The sequence below is a fragment of the Scyliorhinus torazame genome, chromosome 26 (genome assembly GCF_047496885.1).
Source record: "Scyliorhinus torazame isolate Kashiwa2021f chromosome 26, sScyTor2.1, whole genome shotgun sequence".
Taxonomy (NCBI): Eukaryota; Metazoa; Chordata; class Chondrichthyes; order Carcharhiniformes; family Scyliorhinidae; genus Scyliorhinus; species Scyliorhinus torazame.
The window spans coordinates 11,812,595-11,831,755 of record NC_092732.1 but is presented as its reverse complement, the minus strand read 5'-3'; the positions used below and the strand labels follow the sequence as shown (position 1 = coordinate 11,831,755).

Here is a 19,161-nt window from a genome sequence, read left to right as displayed (position 1 = left end):
TGCAGAGCTGGGCTGAGAGGTGGCAAATGGAGTTCAATACAGAAAAGTGTGAGGTGATTCATTTTGGAAGGAATAACAGGAAGACAGAGTACTGGGCTAATGGTAAGATTCTTGGGAGTGTGGATGAGCAGAGAGATCTCGGTATCCATGTACATAGATCCCTGAAAGTTGCCACCCAGGTTGAGAGGGTGGTTAAGAAGGCGTACGGTGTGTTAGCTTTTATTCTTAGAGGGATTGAGTTTCGGAGCCATGAGGTCATGTTCCAGCTGTACAAAACCCTGGAGCGGCCGCATTTGGAGTATTGCGTGCAATTCTGGTCGCTGCATTATAGGAAGGATGTGGAAGCATTGGAAAGGGGGCAGAGGAGATTTACCAACATGTTGCCTGTTATGGAAGGAGGATCTTATGAGGGAAGGCTGAGGGACATGAGGCTGTTTTCGTTAGAGAGAAGAGGTGACAAATTGAGGCATACAAGATGATCAGAGGGTTTGATAGGGTGGACAATGAGAGCCTTTACCCTCGGATGGTGATGTCTAGCACGAGGGGACATAGCTTTTAATTGTGGGGAGATATATATAGGACAGATGTCAGAGGTACTCAGAGAGTAGAAAGGGCATGGAATGCCCTGCCTGCATCAGTAGTGGACTAGCCAACACTAAGGGCATTCAAATGGTCAGTGGATAGACATATGGACGATAAGAGAATAGTGTACATGGGCTTTAGAATGTTTTCACAGGTCGGCGGATCATCGAGGGCCGAAGGGCCTGTACTGCGCTGTAATGTTCTGTGTTCGATGTTGTGCTCGGCTGCTATGCTCTATCTTTCCCATGTTCCGAGCTATGAGAGCTGGCTCTGCTGGCTCTGGGGCTCTGAGCTGTCTCTGTCTCCTCTTTAAATTCGAGGCTTCCTTCGATGTATCAGCTGTTTTAGCTCGGCTGCTTTGCTCTGTCCCTGTCCCATGACCGAGCTATGAGAGATGACTCTTGTTCCTTTTCGGCGTCTCTGCCTGCCGTCCACTTTCTCAGGGTTCATGTATCTTTCTAACAGTTATTTAGTTTTTATGACTTTATTGTAAAGTAACTTTTATTTTACTTCGATTGCAAAAGGCACCTTTAATCTGAATTTTTCTAACACGACGAAGTATTCGTTTCGAGCATGATCTCATCTCATAGATCTGATTACATTCTATCCTTTATGATGTTCAAAAATGCTTTGATTTCTAAGGGGTGTTACTTTTGGTTCATGTCATTTCTATAGTTTTATTATTATAAAATTGTTTCCCCAGTTTTTTATTTTGACATTGATTTGTTCTAACGTGTGTTCCTGGAGATATGGTGCCTCCAGCTTTCTTTAATTTACCTGGTATCAGCAGAACATCACACCTTGAGTTGTCACCTAATTCAACTGAACCTCATCCATTCTTTTCCATCTGCTTACATAACTTCAATGAAGGTGTGAAATATTGCTTCTCGCTTTATACTAAAGGTTCAATTGGTGGTGAGTTTAAAAGACTTGCCTCACATTTAAACATTTGTCACCTAATTCAGCTGAACCTCGTCCATTCTTTTACATCTGCGTATCGAACTTCAAAAGGATGTGCGAAACATTGCTTTTAGCTGTCTAGTAAAATTCACTGTTGTTACTTGAAAGACCTGCTTGTTTTGTTTGCGAAGCCTGCTTGACCAATGCTATCTGCATTTGTCACCTAATTCAGCTGAACCTCGTCCATTCTTTTACATCTGCGTATCTAACTTCAAAAGGATGTGCGAAACATTGCTTTTAGCTGTCTAGTAAAATTCACTGTTGTTACTTGAAAGACCTGCTTGTTTTGTTTGCGAAGCCTGCTTGACCAATGCTATCTGCATTTTACAATCCTCTCCTGGCAGCTGCTGTTAACCCTTCATGGGATTTTTCCTATCCTTCTCTCATGTTTCTTAAGTCGGGTATTCCCAGACTTCCATGTTTCAAATTACAAACCTTTTCATAGTTTCAATTACAGGTCCCAAGTACCGATCCATGCCTTAAGTTCACCCACCTTATTCCTGAGGCTTCATGCGTTGAAATATACACACTTCAACCCATCTCCGTGCCTGCAAGTACTCTCCTTTGTCAGTGTTGCCTTCCTCACTACACGCTTTGACGTCCTGAACATCGGTTACCTTAGTTGCTGGACTACAAATCCGGTTCCCATTCCCCAGCCAAATTAGTTTAAACCCTCCCGAAGAGTACTGTGAAACCTCCCTCCCTGGATATTCGTGCCCCTCTGGCTCGGATGGCACCCGTCCTGCTTGTACAGGTCCCACCTTCCCCAGAGTACGCTCCGACACATTCCTGTAGCCACGTGTTCAACTGCACTCTCTCCCTATTTCTCGCCGCGCTATCACGTAGCACCGGCAACAAACCAGAGATGGCAACTCTGTCTGTCCTGGCTTTTAACATCCAGCCTAACTCCCTAAACTCGTTTATTACATCCATAGCTCTTTTCCTACCTACTTCGTTGGTACCGATGTGCACCACGAATTCTGGCTGCGCACCCGTCCCCTTAAGGATCCTGAAGAGACGATTCGAGACATCCCTGGACCTGTCACCCGGGATGCAACATACTTTCCGGGAGTCTCGCTCGCGACGACAGAATCTCCTATCGATTCCCCTAACCATTGAGTCTCCTATCACTATTGCTTTTCTATTCCCTTCGGAGCCCCAAAGCCAGACTCGGTGCGAGAGACCTGGCCGCTACGGCCTTCCCCCGGGAGGACATTACCCCCAACAGCATCCAAAACGCTTTACATGTTTTGAAGGGGAACAGCCGCGAAGGATCCCTGCAAGGTCTGCCCGTTCGTTTTCTTTCCCCTCACCGCAACCCAGCTACGCTTGTCCTGTATCTTGGGTGTGATTACGTCCCTGTAACTCTTTGTCTATTACCCCCTCTGCCTCCCGGATGATCGGAAGTTCATCCAGCTCCAGCTCCATTTCCCTAACAGCTGAGGAGCTGGAGTTGGGTGCACTTCCCGCAAGTATAGTCTGCGGGGACACCGGTGGTATCCCTCACCAGCCACATCCTACAGGAGGAGCATGCAACTGCCATAGCCTTCATCCCGTGTTACCTTACAGAATAGAGCTGCATTGTGGACCAACTGGAACTCCGCCCTCCGACTCTGCTCCCAGTCAGCTGCACTCTCTGTAAACTCCTGGCTCCCTTGGCGTTCTTTGAGGAAATGTAAGAAATGAAATGAAACGAGCACCTTACTCCTTCCTCACCTACCTCCCTCAGTCGCCAAACTCTCACTATAGCTCTCAAATACACTCAAATTCAGCACTCAGTGCAAACAGAGTCTGCACTGTAGCTGGCTTAATTTCTACTGTGAATCTAGCCTTTGAAAACTGGCCTAATCCAATTAACTAATTAACAAGCTCCTGCTGCAAGTAGCTACAAGTAGAACCTTTGTTTAAAGCTGATTGAAAATTCACCTTCTTCCAAGCCAAACAGCAACTTTTAAGTTAAATAAAAGGAAGACTAGCCTTTAGATAAAAAAGAACCCTTATTATCCCTCAGTCACCAAACTCTCACTATAGCACTCAAATGCACGCAAATTCAGCACTCAGTGCAAACAAAGTCTGCACTGTAGCTGGCTCATCTTTATACTATGAGTGGGTGTTTACCCCCCAACTGCCAGCGAGATATAGAGCAGATAGGGAGAGAGATTGTGGATAGGTGCAAAAGTAACAGGGTTGCTGTGATAGGGGATTTTTATTTCCCACAGGGCCTGTTCCTGTGCTCTAATTGTCTTTGTTCTTTTAGGCGACAGGTTTAGATAAAGGATCTGGATCGGCGCTGACTGGGAGGGTCGAAGGGCCTGTTCCTGTGCTGTAATGTTCTTTGTTCACATATTGACTGGGACCCACTGTGTCCTAGGGGCCTGAAGGGGGCAGCGTTTGTAAGATGCATCCAGGATGCAATATGTAGATACTGCAACTAGGGACTGCGCCTGGTATTTGTGAATGAGCCTGGATAGTTGGTTGAGGTTTCAGCACGGGATCATTTTGGGAGTAGTGACCACAATTCCGTAGGCTGTTGGTACTTTTGGATGGGAATTAGAGTAACCCTTGCGTTAAGGTGCGAAACTGGGAAAAGGCAAATTACTATAACATTAGACAGGAAATGAAAAAAATTGAACTGGGTGCGGCTGTTGAAGGCTGCATCAAAATAGGACATGCAGGAGTCTGTCAAGCGACAGGTGATTTGGATTCACGAAAGTCACTTTCCTGAGAGAACGAAGGATACGTATGGGAAGTTTAGGCTACCCTTGGAGTATAGAGTTCAATTCTGGTCGCTAAACTACCAGAAGGATGTGGAGGCTTTAGAGAGAGTGCAAACGAGATTTACCAGGATGTTGCCTGGTATGAAGGGCATTAAGTATGAGGAGAGGTTGAATAAAGTTGGCTCGTTCTCACTGGAATGAAGGAGGTTGAGGGGCGACCTGACAGGTCTACAAAATTATGAGGGCGATAGGCAGAGTGGATTCTCAGAGACTTTTTCCCAGGGTATAAGGGTCAATTACTAGGGGGCATAGGTTTAAGGTGCGATGGGCAAGGTTTAGAGGAGATGTACGAGGTAAACTTTTAACACAGTGGGCAGTGGGTGCCTGGAACTCGCTGCCGGAGGCGGTGGTGGATGCAGGACCGATAGTGACGTTTAAGGGGCACCTTGACAAATACATGAATAGGATAGGAATAGAGGGTTACGGACCGCGGAAGTGTAGACGATTTGAGTTTAGACGGACAGCATGGTCGGCGCAGGCTTGGACGGCCGAAGGGCCTGTTCTTGTGCTGTACTTTTCTTTGTTCTTTGTTTGTTTGTGAACCAAGTGAAAACGAAAAATATGTTTTTTTATCTTTATAAATTTAGTGCATCCAATTCATTTTTTTCCAATTAAAGGGCAATTTAGCGTGTTCAATCCACCTACCTTGCACATCTTTGGGTTGTGGGGGAGAAACCCACGCAATCACTGGGCGAATGTGCAAACTCCGCATGGACAGCGGCCCAGAGCCGGGATCGAACCTGGGATCTCGGCGCCGTGAGGCAATAGGGCCAACCCACTCAGCCACCGTGCTGCCCTGGGATTGTACCACTTAAGGACCGTGGGGGGTCTCTATGTGTTGAGCCACAGGAAATGGCGAGGTACTAAATGAGTACTTCAATGTTCACCAAAGAAAACGACTTTGTGAAAGATGATTCTTTGATAAGGCATGTAGACAGTCTGGATCATGTGAACATCGAAAAGGAGGATGCATTGGGTCTTTTAAAAATATTTTAAGGTAGAGAAGTCTCCTGGGCCAGACTGAAATTATCCCAGAATACTGAGGGAAGCAAAGGGTGAAATTACTGGGGCCTTGACTGATATCTTTGTTTCCTCATTGGCTACAGGTGAGATCACAGAGGCCTGGAGAATATCTAATGTGGTACCGCTTTTTAAGAAATGTAGCAGAGCTGATCACGGAAACTACAACGTCGGTTGTAGGTAAATTATTGAAGAGAATTCTCAAGAACGGGACTTATACACATATTTAAACACGTGGACTCGTTAGCGATAGACAGCATGGTTTTGTGAAGGGGAGGTCCTGTTATCGAGTTTTTTGACAAACTCGGTTTTTTTGGTGGATGTTGTTTGTATAGACTTTAGAACGCATTTGAGAAGTTGCCTCATGGCAGACGTGAGGTGGTAAGATGGATACAGAACTGGCTCGGTCACAGAAGGCAAAGAGTAGCAGTAGAAGTGTGTTTTTGTGAAAGGACGGTTGGGACTCGTGCTGTTCCACAGGGATCTGTTGTTTGTAGTGTACATAAATAATTTGGAGGAAAATGTAACTGGTCTGATGAGTATGTTTGCGGATGACACCAAGGTTGGTGGAGTGGCAGATAGGCTTGAAGATTATCAGAAGATACAGCAGGACAGAGGTAGGTTGGACACTTGGGCAAATAAATGGAAAATTAAGTTGAAGCGGAAAAATGTGAGGTCATGCATTTTGTTAGGTCTAATATAGAGGGAAAATATGCCGTAAATATCAAAACTCTTAGGAATATAGAAAGTCAGAGAGATCTGGGCGTGCAGGTCCACAGATCTTTGAAAGTGGCAACACGAGTGGACAGGGTAGTCAAGGAAGCATACGGAATGATTGCTTGCATTGGACGGGGCTAAAAAACTGGCAAGCCGTGCTGCAGTTGTATAGAACCTTGGTAAGGCCGCATTTGGAATATTGCGCACAATTCTGGTCGCCACAATACCAGAAGGATGTAGAGGCATTTGGGAGGGCGCAGAGGAGGTTTACCAGGAGTAGACCGGTCTGGAGGGTGTTACTTATGCAGAGAGGTTTCTTAGACTCGGATTCTTTTCATTTCGACGACAGACGTTGGGTTGACCAGACAGATGTCGACAAGATTATGAGGGGCATGGATAGAATGGAAGGGCAGGCACTCTTTCCCATGGTGGAGGTGTCAGTCACCAGGCTGCAATGGTTTAAATTCACAGATCATCGGTCATAGAATTTACACTGCAGAACCGGCACACGGATTGACCTTCGAAAGAGCACCCCACCAGAGCCCACAACTCCACCCTCTGCCCGTAACCTCGCAATCTTACCCAATCGCTTTGGATACTAAGGGCAATTTAGCATTGTCCATCTGCCTAATCTGCACATCTTTGGACGGTGGGAGGATACCGGAGCACTCAGAGGAATCACACACAGGCAGGGGGAGGATGGGCAGACTCCGCACAGACAGTGACCCAAGCCGGGAGTTATTGAGAAAGAGGAGGTGTTGGACATCTTAAAAAACATTAAATTATATAAGTCTCCAGGGCCTGATAGCCCCCCCTCCCCCTCAGGATACTGAGGGTGGCAGGGGAAACAATTGCTGGAGACTGGACAGTAATCCTTCTATCCTCATTGGCTACAGGTGAAGTTCTGTAGGATTGGACAGTAGCCAATTTTATTCCATTGTTAAAGACGGACAGCAGGAATAATCAAAGAAATTATAAGCCGGTGATCACTGGTAGGGAAATTATTGGAAACTGTTATTAGAGACAGGATTTACTCACATTTGGAAACAAGTGTACTTACTAGTGATGGATAGCATGGTTTTGTGAAGGAGAGGTCGTGCCTCACTAATTTAATCGAATTTGTCGAGGAAGTGACTACGATGATAGGTGAGGGAAAGGCACTAGATGTTGGATATATGGACTTCAGTAAAGCCTTTGACAGGGTAACCCATGGTGGACTGGTACACATGATGGAGTCACATGGGATCAGAACAGAGCTGACAAGTCGGATACAGAACTGGCTTGAGCACAGAAGATAGAGGGTAGCAGTAGAAGGGGGATTACCTGAATGAATGCCTGTGACTAGCGGCGTTGGACAGGGACCAGTTGTGGGACCTCTATCGTTCGTAGTCCATATGAATGATTTGGATGAGGTAATCATCCATATACACTGTTGAAGGTCCAATGCATGTAGGAATTGCGCAGATAATGGTAGAATCTTTGCGAGTATTGACAGGCAGAGTGATCTGTCCGTGCGTGACAACCGATCACTGAATGTGGCATGTGGATAAGGTAGTCAAGAAGGCAGGCGGCATGCTGGCCTTCATCCGTCGGGTCATTGAATATTAACGTTCGCAAGTCATGTTGCAGCTGTACAGGACCTTAGTTAGGCCTCATTTGGAATACTGTGTACAATTCTGGTCGCCGAATTACCAGAAGGATATGGATGCTTTGGGAGGGTACAGAATCGGTTTATAAGGCCTGGTATGGGGGTATGGAAGGCATTAGCTATCAGGAGAGTTTAGATAAACTCGAACTGTTCTCACTGGAATTACGGGGGTTTAGAGGCGACCTCATAATGGTCTAGGGGCAGCATAGTGGTTAGCACAATTGCTGCACAGCTTCAGGGTCCCAGATTCGATTCCGGCTTGGATCACTGTCTGTGCGGAGTCTACACATTCTCCCCGTGTCTGCGTGGGTTTCCTCCGGGTGGCTCTGGTTTCCTCCCATAGTCCAAAGATGTGCGGGTTAGGCGAATTAGCAAAGCTAAATTGCCCTTAGTGTCCAAAAAGGTTAAGTTGTGGTTACTGGATTACGGGCAGCGGGTAGATACGTGGGCTTGAGTCTGGTGCTCTTTGTAAGGGCCGGTGCAGGCACGATGGGCGAATGGCCTCCTTCAACACTGTAAATTTTATTATTATGACTATGACTACACGATTATGAGTTACATGGTCGGAGAGTCAAGTACTAGGTGACAGAGGTTTAACATGGGTGGGGAAAAGTTTAGAATAGATGTGCGAAGAAAGCTTTTGCACAGAAACTGGTAAATATATGGAACGCGCTTCCTGGGGAGGTGGTGGGAACCGGTACGATTGCGGCATTTAAGGGGCATCTACACACATATATGAATAGGGTGGTAATGGAACGGCACGGACTATGTAAGTGCAGCCTGTTTTAGTTCAAGCAGACGCATTGGTCGGCGCAGGCTTGGAGGCGCAGAGGGCCTGTTCCTGTGCTGTATTGCTCTTTGTTCTATAAGGTCTGGAAGCATCTATGAGGGTTACCACGGAGGATCATTAAAATGTTAATCGGGTAGGTCAAATGTATTCCATTTGAAACATTAACTGAGTTACACTCTCCAAAGGTGATGGCTGCCTTGCTGGCATTTTCAGCGGGTGAGATTCCCTGGTCCGCCAGCCGCCTGTTTCTCGGCCGGGCTCCGTTCGCTGATGGTGGGATTCAACCTTCCTGTCGCTTATTTGAAACTATCCCACACCCCCGTGAAACCGAACGGTTGGGCTACCATGCCAGTGGGATAATTGAAACGCAACAACCGGAGAATTCTTGCTAGCGCTTTCATACTTATTTGTTATTTTATTGATATTCCAATGTTCCAACAATCTTTCTTATGTTCTATTTCGGATGTGTCTTTTTAGTTTAACTGGGGGTTCCCAGGTATCTGATGCCCTTTTCCTTCTTGATGGTAGTGGCTGTGGGTTTGGATGGTGTCCAAGGAACCTTGGCGAGTTCCTACAGTGCATCTTGTAGATGGTGCACACGGCTGCCACTGGTCGTCGCTGCTGGAGGGTTTCAATGTTTGTGGAATGGGGAACAACAAAGTAGGGTGTTTTGTTGTTAATAATAACCTTTATTATTGTCACAAATAGGCTTACATTAACATTTCAATGAAGTTACTGTGAAAATACCGAAGTCGCCAGATTCCGGAGCCTGTTCAGGTACACTGACGGAGAATTCAGAATGTCCAAATTAACTAACAGCATGTCTTATGGGACGTGTGGGAGGAAACTCCAGCAGCCGGAAGAAATTTCGTTCTTTAATTAAGCAATGAATCGTCGATACACAGAAACCCAATTTGTTTTTATTATCAGTAGCAGCGGAATTTCGACGAAATGCACCCGACTGTAGCACTGTTCCTTCGAGCTCTGATGCGTGATTCTGTGAAATGTTACGGCAGGATTCAATTTGTTCGAGTAGGGATTGTGCTCCTCACTGGGTCTTTGTGAGTGAGGTCAGGTGTTGTGGTTGTGTTGCTGCTGTTTTCGTCTCCCTCTCATATTCTTTTGAATTTATGCCCGCAGGCAACATCACTCAAATAACTTCACTTGGGCGTTGACTGCTGTTTGCTTGTCGATTCCTGTGTGGAAATTACCTGCAGCATTCCATACATAATAGAGGTGAGTATTATTTCAAATAATTTTATGGAGATCAAAGATTTTCCTCGAGAGGGTTACAAGTTTGATCTTTATGTTGGACACATGTTCTACTGTTATGCTGAATTTTCTCGACCAAAGGGGGAACTTCTGCAAATCTTGATAATGTTATGTCGAAAGTGCTTTTCCACTGTTTAAACTCTAAATAAGCTTTAAAATTAATATGATCACATCGAGTTGAAATTTATGTTTGTGTTCAAATGTCATTCAGCGTCTCGTAATTTGAAACAATACATTTTAAACACTAAATAAATAAAGTGTTAAACTCGTGGCCTGTTTTAACACTCCTTCATGAATGAGACATGTTTTAAACTGTGCATTTGGAAGGGATGAGCTGCAGATGTTCATATGTCTCGAATAACTCTTCTATTTTCGACATTCTAATTAATTTGGGAGTTTAATGTGATCCTGCAAGAAACGTGAGCTCAGTTTACTGCGTATATGAGGACTATCTCCAGACAGCCCAATATTCACTCCACCTCGTCATCCTTTCTCTCTCGAACTCCCACGATTGCAATCCCTATTTTTATGCTCACGTATTAACACAAGGCGAGACAAATGGATGCATTTCTCTTCTTCATTTAACAGTTTTACTGGCGGCCTGTTTCTGTCATAACGCGTCAGTGTGGAGTGTGTCATTTCTCAAGCAGGTTTATTTTAATATTTTATCATAGTTCCTACTACCAACGTGTTATTCCGCTGTTACCTGCATTTCATACATAACAGAGGTGAGTATGCATCACCAATAATTTGGAACCACTAAAACTTTCGCAATCTAATGTAAGAATCTGATACCTTAATGCCGAATAACGTAAATATTTGTTTGTCACTGTTCATCTTCCTCTTCTCTGTTTAAACGACGTTTTATTAATATATTGTGGATGGCACGCACGATCTTGTAGTTCTCCGCAATCTTTCAGAGTTTCGTGATTACCACAAATAAATCACATTTTGAAACGTGGTCTTTCTACAATTCGTCACTGACTGTCTCGAGCATGTTGTCCTTTGAACAAAAACATGTAAAATTCTCCCCCAGTAAGAATTTGAACTTTCTTATGGATTAGCAGGTTGAATGAATATTGCAGCAGCTATTCTGATTAATTATGCTGAAGTTCTCATTGTGAATATATCTCTGCTTAGTGCCCATTGAAGCGTTCTCGTTCAATGTTTTTCAGGCAACTATAGAAAGTTTGTTGAATAGTAAAGGAATAAAGGGTTAAGTGAGCGGTTGGGTCAGTGGAACTGAGTCCACAAAAGATCAGCCATTATATTATTGAATGCCGGTGCAGGCTCCAGGGGTCAGAAGGCCTAATCATGCTCCTAGTTTTTATATTTGTGTGTACTTATTTGTGACGCTGAAGCTTTATTTGTGAGTTAGTAAAACAGGTGATTGTGTAGGCATTGATAAAAACGGCACACAATCAAATCGTTCTCCTGCACCTTATGGTGGTGTTCAATTGTATTTGAACATGCTTGCTAGTTTTCAAGTCAATCTATATCACATACAACTTCCAGATTTTCTCGATTAACTGGTTAAATATTGCCCGAATTAATACATGCACAATGTATTCATCAACTACTTCTTGCGGGAGCAAGTTCTATATCATTAGCTCTCCTGGGCGGATAACAATTTATTTTACTGAATTACCTACTATATTCATTTTGCCTATTTAACGTTGACGTCATATGGTTAGACACTTCGAAACAAGAGGACATCTTCCATCTCTGCCCAATCAGGCAGAGGATTACATACATTTAAATGCCTCAAATGAGCACTTCATCTCCCTGTTTCAAAATAGCACCTTTCTGATATGTGAACAGAACATTTATGGGGCGTGCTGTGGGAGGCGTGGGGCTCGTGCAGGAAGTAACATGTCAGTTAGAACTTTGCAAAAGGCGGAATTAATTTCAGGAACGGTATTCATTATTAAATTCAAAAAGGAAGTAACAAATTGTTCCCTGTTTAACAAGCAAATTTACTTCCAATTTAGAATTGAAGGGAGAATACCTGTCTCGGAGTTCACATGAGAGCGATATTAGAGCAATGTGATTGTACATGAGGGATCAAACAGTCGCATGTCCCATAATGACCTGATCAAAGTCGTTACTAGGATCTTTCAATATGCAAATTATCCACAGTGAACCCGACAATGCAGCTTTTATCATATTGGAAAGATTAATGGAATGTAAAGTACTCGACAGGACATCAAACGAAGTGTTCAGCTTCGAAAGAATATGTGTCTGACTACCGATTAAGAACTGTGTTTCCAGCACGCTAAATAATTGGGAAATAGGTGTAGGTAGGGAATGTACAGTGAATGGTAGAACCCTCAAGGGTATTGAAAGTCAGAGAGCTCTAGGCTTACAGGTCCACAGGTCACTGAAAGGGGCAACACAGGTGGAGAAGATAGTCAAGAAGGCATACGGCATGCTTGCCTTCATTGGCCGGGGCATTGAGTATAATAATTGGCAAGTCATGTCGCAGCTATATAGAACCTTCGTTAGGCCACACTTGGAGTATAGTGTTAAATTCTGGTCGCCACACTACCAGAAGGATGTGGAGGCTTTAGAGAGGGTGCAGAAGAGTTTTACCAGAATGTTGCCTGATTATGGAGGGCATTAGCTATGAGGAGCGGTTGAATAAACTCGGTTTGTTCTCACTGGAACGAAGGAGATTGAGGGGCGACCTGATAGAGGTCTACAAAATTATGAGGGGCATAGACAGAGTGGATGGCCAGAGGCTTTTCCCCGGGGTAGAGGGGTCAATCACTAGGGGGCATACGCTTAAGGCGAGAGGGGCAAGATTTAGAGTAGATGTACGAGACAAGTTTTTTACACAGAGGGTAGTGGGTGCCTGGAACTCGCTGCCGGAGGAGGTGGTTGAAGCAGGGACGATAGTGACATTTAAGGGGCATCTTGACAAATACATGAATACGATGGGAATAGAGGGATACGGACCCAGGAAGTGTAGAAGATTGTAGTTTGTTCGGGCAGCATGATCGGCACGGGCTTGGAGGGCCGAAGGGCCTGTTCCTGTGCTGTATATTTCTTTGTTCTTTGTTCTTTGTAGTTGGGCAGACATTCATTTTACTAAGAGTCCTGGGAGGATATCTCTAAAGGTCTATGTTTTGCTCCAGATTTATGCCACTGCATCTCCCTCTCCGCACTCTCTACCTCCATATTGGTCTCTAACTAAAAGTGGCGTCAAAATACGGTGCTCACCGGGCAGCTCAGTGGCGCAGTGGGTTAGCACTGCGGCCTCACGGCTCTGAGGTCCCAGGTTCTATCGCAGTTCTGGGTCACTGTCCGTGTGGAGTTTGCACATTCTCCCCTTGCTGGCGTGGGTTTCTCCCCCACAAACCAAAGATGTGCAGGTTAGGTGGATTGACCACGCTCAATTGTCCCTGAATTGGAAAAAATGAATTGGATACTCTAAATTTAGAACAAAAACATATATCTTGCTTTCGTGACTAAATAAAACGACTCACTGGAATGCACTGTTTATATATACATATATATATATATATATATATTTAAACTATTTGACTAGAGTTGTTGTCAGCAGGCGGCTCTGGAGGTCCTGTGAGTGTGTTCACGCTTTGATATTTTAAACTGCATAAATGTTTCTCAATCTGAAATTCTGTGCAATGACCACAATTCCCCAAGTTTTAGGGTACTTTTGGATATGGATGAGGGTAACCCTCACGTTAAAGTGCTAATCTGAGGAAACGCAGATGACTATAACATTATACGATAACATTAACATTATGGGCAGCACGGTAGCACAAGTGGTTAGCACTGTGGCTGCACTGCGCCAGGGTCCCAGTTTCGATTCCGTGCTGGGTCACTGTCTGTGCGGAGTCTGCACGTTCGCCCCGTGTCTGCGTGGGTTTCTTCCGGGTGCTCTGGTTTCCTCCTACAGTCCAAAGACGTAATCATGGATTAGCCATGATAATTGCCCTTAGTGACCAAAAAAGGTTAAGAGGGCTTATTGGGTTACGGGGATAGGGTGGAAGTGAGGGCTTAAGTGGGTCGGTGCAGACTCGAATGGCCTCCTTCTGCACTGTATGTTCTATGAGACACGAAATGAAAATTTTGAGTGGGTGCGGCTGTTGGTTGGTAAATCAAAATCGGACATATGTGAGTCTGTCAAGTGACAGTTGATTAGGATTAAGAAAATTAATGTTCCTGAGTGAACAAAGGATACGTATGGAAAGTTTAGTAAGCCTTGTATAACGAGCGCTATTGCTAACATTGCTAGGGGCTGGTTTAGCACACTGGGCTAAATATCTGGCTTTTAAAGCAGTCCAAAACAGGCCAGCAGCACGGTTCAATTCTCGTACCAGCCTCCCTGAACAGGCGCCGGAATGTGGCGACTAGGGGCTTTTCACAGTAACTTCATTTGACGCCTACGTGTGACAATAAGCTATTTTCATTTCATTTCACATTGCAGAAGAGAAAAAGGAGTTTTATACAGTTTAGAAGGGTGAGGGGAGTTGAGGAGTATTGATAAAGTAGCAAGGCACGGAAGCGGGAAATTAGGAGGTCCAGGAGGGATCATGAAAAGTCTTTGGCAAGTAGGGTTAACGTGAATCCCCAGGCGTTTAATTCATATGTTAAAAGCAAGAGCGTGGCCAGGGAAAGGATTGGACCACTTAAGGGCACTGGGGAATCTATATGTGGAGACAGAGCAAATGGGCAAGGCACTAAATGAGTACTTGTCATCAGTGTTCACCAAAGAAAAGGACATTGTGGAAGAGGTAGGGCGTGTGGACAGTCTCGTCATGATGGCGCCGAAAAGGAGGAGGTATTGGGTCTTTAAAAAAATTATTAAGTAGATAGGTCTCCTATTTGGTATGGGATTTTTTCAAGACTACTGAGGGAAGCAAGGGCAGAAATTGCTGGGGCATTGACTGATATTTTTGTATCCTCAGTGGCTGAAGGTGAGATCGCAGAGAACTGGAGAATAACTAATATAGTACCGCTGTTTAAGAAAGGTGGCAGGGATAATTCTGGAATTGGTAGTAGGTAAATTATCGGAGAGAATTCTCAGGGACAGGGTTTATTAGCATTTGGAAACAAATGGTCTCATTCGCGATAGACAGCATGGTTTTGTGACGGGGATGTCCTACCTCTCGAGTTTTTTGACCAGGTGACAAAATGATTGATGTGTGGAGGGCGGTGGATGTTGTTTACGTGGACTTCAGTGAAGCATTTGACAAATGCCTCATGGCAGGCTGGTAGAAAAGGTGAAGTCACACGGCATCAGAGTGAGGTGGTAAGATGGATACAGAACTGGCTCCGTCACAGAAGACAAAGGGTAGCAGCAGAAGGGTGTTTTTCTGAATTGAAGCTTGTGACCAGTAGTGTTCCACATGGATATTTGCAGGGACATTTGTTGTTTTTGGTATACATAAACGATTTGGAGGACAATGTAGCTGGTCTGATCAGTAAGTCCGCGGATGCCACCAATGTTGGTAAAGTGGCAGGTAGTGTTGAGTATTGTCTGAGGACACAGCAGGACATGGATAGGTTGGGGGCTTGGGCAAAGAAATGGCAAATGGAGTTTAATCTGGACAAATGTGAGGTGCTGCATTTTGGTAGATCTAACATAGAGGCGAAATATACCGTAAATGACAAAATGCTTTGAACTATTGAAAGTCAGCGAGGTCTGGGCGTGCAGGTCCACAGACTTTTGAAAGTGGCTACACAAGTGGACAATATAGTCAAGAAAGCATACGGAAAGATTTCCATACTTAGACCGGGCATCGAGTATAATAACTGGCAAGCCATGCAGCAGTTGTACACAAATTTGGTAAGTCCGCATTTGACATATTTCGCACAATTCTGGTCACCATACTACCAGAAGAAAGTGGAGGCTTTGGAGAGGGTGCAGACGAGGTTGTCCAAGATATTGCCTTGCCTGGAGGGTGTTAGCTATGCGAAGAGGCTCAATAGATTAGGACGTTTTTCATTAGCCCGATAGGGTTGAGGGGGCATGGATAGAGTGGATGGGCAGGCAGTCTTTCCAGGCTGAAGGCATCAGTCCCCAGGGGGTTTAAGGTCACAGATGGTAGGTCATATAATTTACAGTACAGAATCGGGCCATTTAGTCTGCACATACCACTGGGAAGAGCACCCCACTCACGTCGACACCGCCACCCTATCCCCGTAACCTCGCAACACCATCCAAACGTTTTGCTCCGCAATGGCAATTTAGCATGGCCAGAATGCCTAACCTCCATATATTTAGACTCTGGGAGGAACCCAGAGCATCGAGACGAAACCCATGCAGACACGGGGAGTACGTGCAGACTCCGCAGAGACAGTGGCCCAAGCCGGGAATCGAACTTGGGATCCTGGAGCTTTGAAGAAACAGTGCTAACCACTGTGCCCCCCTGCTATGGGGCAAAGTTTAGAGGAGATTTACGAGGCAGGTGTTTTACGCAAAGGGTGGTGAGTGCCTGGAACACGCTGCCAGGGGTTCAAAAGACATCTTGACAAATACATTGATAGGATGGGCATAGAGGGATACCATAAGACCACCAGGACACAAGACATAGGAGCAGAATTAGGCCACATGGCCCATCGAGTCTGCTCCGCCATTCAATCATGGCTGATATGTTCTCATCCCCATCTCCTGCCTTCTACCCATAACCCCTGATCCCCTTTTTAATCAAGAACCTATCTGTCTCTGTCTTAAAGATACTCAGTGAATTGGCCCACACAGATTTCTACGGCAATGAGTTCCATAGATTCACCACCCTCTGGCTGAAGAAATTCCTCCTCATCTCTGTCTGAAAAGATCGTCACTTTAGCCTGAGATAGTGTCCTCTGGTTCTAGTTTTTCCTACAAACCGAAACACGTTCACTATATCCAGGCCTCGTAGTATCTTGTAAGTTTCAATAAGATTCCCATTCATCCTTCTAAACTCTAATGAGTACAGGCCCTGAGTCCTCAAACGTTCCTCATACGACAAGTTCTTCATTTAAGGGATCATTCTTGTGAACCTCCTCGGGACCCTTTCCAAGTCCAACACATCCTTCCTTAATTACGGGGCCCAGAAATTCTCACAATAATCAAAATGGGGTCTGAGAAGTGCATCCTGGCTTTGCATTCTAGCCGCCTTGACATGAGTGTTAAAATTGCATTTGCCTTTTTAATGCATAGAACCTTAGTTAGGCCACACTTCCAGTATAATGTTCAATTCTGGTTGCTCCACCACCAGAAAGATGTGGAGGCTTTAGAAAGGGTGCAAAAGAGATTTACCAGGATGTTGCCGGGTATGGAGGGCATTAACTATGAGGAGAGGTTGAATAAACTTGGTTTGTTCTCACTGGAATGACGCAGTTCATGGGTGACCTGATAGAGGTCCACAAAATTATGAGGGGCATAGACAATGTGGATTGTCCCAGGGTAGAGGGGTCAATTGCTAAGGGGCATAGGTTTAGGATGCAAGGTGCAAGGTTTAGAGTAGATGTACCAGGCAATTCTTTTACACAGAGGGTAATGGGTGCCTGGAACGCGCTGCCGGAGGAGGTGGTGGAAGCAGGGACGATAGTAACGTTTAAGTGGCATCTTGACAAATACATGGATAGGATGGGAATAGAGGGATCCGGACCCCGGAAGTGCAGAATATTTTAGTTTCGATGGGCAGCATGGTCGGCACAGACTTGGAGGGCCGAAGGGCCTGTTCCTATGATGTACATTTCTTTGTTCGTTTTTGTTTGTTCTTAACTGCCGACCTAAACTGCACATTAAGAATCATGAACAGGGACTCCCAAGTCCCTTTGTGCTTCTGCTTTCCGAAGCATTTCCCCATTTAGAAAATAGTCTTGCCTAAATTCCTCCTTCAATCTCACACTTTTCCACATTGTATTTCATTTGCCACTTCAGTTCCCACTCTCCTAGCTTGTCCAAGTGCTTCTGCAGCCCATGCCTCTTCAATACTACCTGATACGGCAGTAGGAATCGTTCAGGGTTTTGGCCAAAGGTGGTATCATGACCGGTACAAGCTTGGAAGGCCGAAGGGCCTGTTTCTGTGCAGTATTGTTCCTTGTTCTTGTATCGCATTGTGGTTCAGAGACAACTTAGGTTTGCAATGATCCGTTGTATGCCTTTGGACTTTTTCATTGCTACTTTCGAAAGATATGGACTTACGTGGTATTTTCTGCCCAGCCCTAACTTCGCTTGAGAAGTTGTGGCTGTGTAGCCTTCCTGAACGACTGCAGTCCTGTTGGTATCAATCGGACATTTCGTGAAATGCTCGTCAGACCTGGCAGCATCTGTAGAAAGAATCAAAATTTCACTGCCGGATCAACAATAATTTGCGAGCAAATTCAGATGTCTGAGATGGAAAGTGTTTAAACTTGTCAAGGAAGCAGAGGATGAAGGTGGACGATCAAAGGAATAGTTATTTGTGAGTGTGGAAAAGTAGACATCTTCCAAGTTTGCCATAGTGCCATCGATCGCAAGATGTATCCATATTCTATCAGCACAGTGCTCCTGGCATCACACATCTTTCACAATTGTCAATTTACATTGCAATATTTTGTCTGTTTAACGAAAGATGGACACATCATTATTAAGCGCAGATCTTGCCATACGATTAATTGTAGATGACAAGCTTCCACTCCATCAAACAAATCACAGGATTGTTCGCCCTAGAGCATTAGTCGGACAGCAGAGAAGAATGGCTGCTGCTGTGTCAGGTCGAAGTCTGCAATGGTGCTTCAAAATTCGGTCCCTTATGAGACGGGAACGTTGCATTTTTACAGTGGTAACACAGGTAGGCAAATTTCATTTATGTCCGTTGTCACACTGTACAGAGAAAACATATATTTTGCTCCATGCTATCTCCAATCTGTGTCACAATGTTTCTCTAAGTGTGTGTGGGCAACTATTTTAATGGAAAGGGCATCACAGTGGCCCAGTGGTCAGCTGAGCAACCAGGTTAGATCCCGGCCCTGTGTCAATGTCCGTGTGGAGTTTGCACATTATCCCAGTTTCTGCGCGGATTCCACCCACACAATACAAAAATGTGCAGGTTAGGTGGATTGGCCCCTTAATTGGAAAACAATGAATTGGGTACTCTCAATTTGAAAGGAAACAAAGAACTATATTAATGGAGGAGCATGTAGAGGGGAGGGGCGGCGTAGTTTTTATCCATTGGATCGATGTTCCTGAGGCATAAATGAGCTCAATGTGCTCGTAGGGACGAATTTCCAGTACTTTGACCCAGCTGCAGCGAAGGCACGGTGACACATTTCCAATTTGGGTGCTGCGGGGCTTGGAGGGGACCTTACAGGTGATGGTGTTCCCATATGTCTGCTGCCTTATGATTGCAGTTTGCACGTCTGTGCCATGGACTTAGAAAGCCGAGGATAGCTTTATG

At 45.0% G+C, this 19,161-nt stretch overlaps 1 long non-coding RNA gene across 1 annotated transcript in view; it reads left to right on the top strand.

Moving 5' to 3' along the window:
* LOC140403054 (uncharacterized) overlaps positions 1-18,541 on the top strand; it is a 42,188-nt gene extending 23,647 nt beyond the window's left edge. The window contains exons 2-3 of the long non-coding RNA XR_011938230.1: positions 9,635-9,730; positions 18,386-18,541. This is a non-coding gene — a long non-coding RNA (uncharacterized lncRNA). The remainder of the gene's footprint in view (positions 1-9,634; positions 9,731-18,385) is intronic.
* Positions 18,542-19,161: the final 620 nt, after the last annotated feature.